This window comes from Triticum aestivum, chromosome 4A, assembly GCF_018294505.1.
Source record: "Triticum aestivum cultivar Chinese Spring chromosome 4A, IWGSC CS RefSeq v2.1, whole genome shotgun sequence".
Lineage (NCBI taxonomy): Eukaryota > Viridiplantae > Streptophyta > Magnoliopsida > Poales > Poaceae > Triticum > Triticum aestivum.
The window spans coordinates 343,065,912-343,070,510 of NC_057803.1; positions in this window are offsets into that span (position 1 = coordinate 343,065,912).

Here is a 4,599-nt window from a genome sequence, read left to right on the forward strand (position 1 = left end):
AAGAGCTAAACCTAGAACTTGCTTAATTGCTAAATCTTCTAAAGGTTGGTTGTGGCATAGAAGGTTAGGTCATGTGGGCATGCGAAATCTTGATAAGCTCATTAAAGGTGAGCATATCCTTGGTGTTAAAGATGTTATATTTGACAAGGATAGACTTTGCAGCGCCTGTCAAGCAGGGAAACAAGTTGGAAGAAGTCATCCCGTGAAGAACATCATGACCACGAGAAGACCACTTGAGCTACTTCATATGGATCTTTTTGGTCCCAACGCCTACAAGAGTCTCAGTGGTAACTCGTTCGGATTGGTTATTGTTGATGATTTTTCAAGATTTATGTGGATGTTCTTTCTTGATGATAAATCACATGTCCAAAAGATCTTCAAGAACTTCGCTAGGAAGGCCCTAAATCAATTTGAAGTGAAGATCAAGAAGGTTCGGAGCGACAACAGAATGGAGTTCAAGAACGCTAACGTGGATACCTTTCTTGACGAAGAAGGGATTTCACATGAGTTCTCGGCTACATACACACCTCAACAAAATGGAGTTGTTGAGAGGAAGAACCAAACACTTATTGAGATGGCAAGAATGATTTTGATGAATACAAGACTCCAAAACACTTTTGGGCGGAAGCGGTTGAGATAGCTTGTCATGCAACAAATCAACTATATCTTCCCAAGCTTCTCGGCAAGATGGCATACGAGCTTCTCACCGGTAACAAACCCCAAGTTGGATACTTTCGAGTATTTGGCTCAAAGTGCTACATTCTTGACAAGCATCATCGTTCAAAATTTGACCCTAAATCTCATGAAGGTTTCCTACTCGGTTATGGCTCAAACTCTCACACTTACCGTGTCTACAACAATTTCACCCGAAAGGTTTCATCGTTCAAAATTTGACCCTAAATCTCATGAAGGTTTCCTACTCGGTTATGGCTCAAACTCTCACACTTACCGTGTCTACAACAATTTCACCCGAAAGGTTGAAGAGACGGTAGATGTGAAGTTTGAAGAATCTAACGGCTCGCAAGTAGAGCAATTGCCAATTGGTGTAGGAGACAAAGACCCTTCAGAAGCAATTCAAGACTTGCCTATTGGCAAGATTCATCCAACGGAGGTGAAGGAGAGTACCTTGTCCATTCAAGTGGAAGCCTCAACTTCACGGCAAGGTGAACCACAGGTTGACTTGGAGGCATCCACAAGTGGAACACGTCAAGATGAAGGAAACGAGGAAGTACAGCAAGATGAACCTCATCGACCCCCTTCAGAAGAGGGTGTTCCACCCTGACCCAAACAAAAGCTCTCACGAGTTAGAGCAAGAGTCTCAAGAGACCATCCCGTCAAACAAATCTTTGATGATATTCAAACCTGGAGAATTACTCGCTCTAAAACTCGTTTGGCTAACTTTTGTGAACATTACTCATTCATTTCTAGTATTGAACCTATGGAGGTTGAAGAAGCTCTTGATGATCCATATTGGGTGAACGCCATGCATGAAGAGCTACACAATTTCGAGAGGAATCAAGTGTGGACATTGGTAGAAAAGTCAGACGAGAACCACAATGTCATTGGAACCAAGTGGGTGTTTTGGAATAAGCAAGATGAGGATGGACAAGTTGTACGCAACAAGGTCCGTCTCGTCGCCCAAAGCTACACTCAAGTCGAAGGTATGGACTATGGTGAGACATATGTGTTGGGTTTCGTAGTAATTTCAAAAAATTTCCTACGCACATGCAAGATCATGGTGATGCACAGCAACGAGGGGAGAGTATGATCTACGTACCCTTGGTAGATCGACAACGGAAGCGTTTGGTTGATGTAGTCGTACGTCTTCACGATCCGACCGATCAAGCACCGAAACTATGGCACCTCCGAGTTCTAGCACACGTTCAGCTCGATGACAATCCCCGGACTCCGATCCAGCAAAGTGTCGGGGAAGAGTTCCGTCAGCACGACGGCGTGGTGACGATCTTGATGTACTATAGCAGCAGGGCTTCGCCTAAACTCCGCTACAATATTATCGAGGACTATGGTGGCTGGGGGCGCCACACACGGCTAAGGAAAAGATCACGTGGATCAACTTGTGTGTCCATGGGGTGCCCCTTGCCTCAGTATATAAAGGACGGAGAAGGAGGAGGTCGGCCAAGGATTGGTGCGGCCAGGATGTGGAGTCCTACTAGGACTCCAAGTCCTAGTAGGAGTCCACCAAGAGGGGAGGAAGGGAGAAGGAAGTGGAGGAGAAGGAGAGGTGGCCGGCCCCCTTTTCCCTAGTCTAATTCGGACTAGAGGGGAGGGGGGGCGCAGCAGCCCCTTGGCCCTTTCTCCTCTTCCCACTAAAGCCCATCAAGGCCCATTGCTTCTCCCGTAACTACCCGGTACTCCGAAAAATACCCGAATCACTCGGAACCTTTCCGATGTCCGAATATAGTCGTCCAATATATCGATCTTTACGTCTCAACCATTTCGAGACTCCTTGTCATGTCCCCGATCTCATCCGGGAGTCCGAACTCCTTAGGTACATCAAAACTCATAAACTCATAATATAACTGTCATCGAAACATTAAGCGTGCGGACCCTACGGGTTCGAGAACAATGTAGACATGACCGAGACACGTCTCCGGTCAATAACCAATAGCGGGACCTGGATGCCCATATTGGCTCCTACATATTCTACGAAGATCTTTATCGGTCAGACCGCATAACAACATACGTTGTTCCCTTTGTCATCGGTATGTTACTTGCCCGAGATTCGATCGTCGGTATCCAATACCTAGTTCAATCTCGTTACCGGCAAGTCTCTTTACTCGTTCTGTAATACATCATCCCGCAACTAACTCATTAGTTGCAATGCTTGCAAGGCTTAAGTGATGTGCATTACCGAGAGGGCCCAGAGATACCTCTCCGACGATCGGAGTGACAAATCCTAATCTCGAAATACGCCAACCCAACATGCACCTTTGGAGACACCTGTAGAGCTCCTTTATAATCACCCAGTTACGTTGTGACATTTGGTAGCACACAAAGTGTTCCTCCGGCAAACGGGAGTTGCATAATCTCATAGTCATAGGAACATGTATAAGTCATGAAGAAAGCAACATACTAAATGATCGGGTGCTAAGCTGATGGAATGGGTCATGTCAATCAGATCATTCACTTAATGATGTGATCCCGTTAATCAAATAACAACTCATTGTTCATGGTTAGGAAACATAACCATCTTTGATTAACGAGCTAGTCAAGTAGAGGCATACTAGTGACACTTTGTTTGTCTATGTATTCACACATGTATTATGTTTCCGGTTAATACAATTCTAGCATGAATAATAAACATTTATCGTGATATAAGGAAATAAATAATAACTTTATTATTGCCTCTAGGGCATATTTCCTTCAATATGCCCCCGTTGCTAGACTTGAGTCCATACGCATCTTACTTGCTTATGCCAATCACCATGATATCACTTTATACCAAATGGACATTAAAAGTGCTTTTCTAAATGGTGAAATTGAGGAGGAAGTCTATGTTAAACAACCTCCCAGCTTTGTTAATCCCAAGAAACCTGGTCATGTTTACAAACTTCACAAAGCTCTTTATGGTCTTAAACAAGCTCCTAGAGCATGGTATAAATGCTTGACCAAGTTCCTTATTGAAAAAGGCTTTGAAATTGGGGAAATTGATTCTACACTTTTTACTAAAAGGGTTAATGGTGAATTATTTGCATGCCAAATTTATGTGGATGATATCATATTTGGTTCGACTAACCCTCATTTTAGTGAAAAGTTTGGAAGGCTAATGTCGCAGAAGTTTGAGATGTCTATGATGAGTGAACTCAAATTCTTTCTTGGTTTGCAAATCAAGCAAACTAAGGAAGGTACCTTTGTTTCTCAAACAAAGTATACCAAGGACCTTTTCAAGAATTTCAACATGCAAGAAAGCAAAGGTATGAAAACACCCATGCCTACTAGTGTACATCTTGACTTGACTAAGGGTGGCAAACCAGTTGACCAAAAAGTTTACTGCTCTATGACTGGATCATTGTAATATCTATGTGCCTCCCATCCCGATATTATGCTAAGTGTGTGCATGTGTGCACGATATCAAGCGATCCCTAAAGAATGTCATCTTAAGGATGTGAAAGGGATAGTGAGATACTTAATTCATACACCAAACTTTGGCATTTGGTATCCTAAGAGGCCATCCTTTGATCTTGTTGGCTACTCCGACTCAGACTATGCCGGTGACAAGGTTGATAGAAAGTCCACTTTGGGTACTTGTCAATTTCTTGGTAGATCTCTTGTATCTTGGTCCTCCAAGAAACAAAACTCGGTGTCCTTATCCACCGCCGAAGTGGAATACATTGCCGCCGGATCATGTTGTGCTCAATTACTTTGGATGACCCAAACTCTTAAGGATTATGGGATATATGTGAAACATGTTTCCTTGCTATGTGATAATGAAAGTGCTATTAAGATTGCTCACAATCTCGTGCAACATTCTCGAAGTAAGCATATTGAAGCTCTACATCATTTCATTCGAAATCATGTTGCTAAAGGAGATATCAATCTTAACCATGTTCATGCCGATAAGCAATTGGCGGATATATT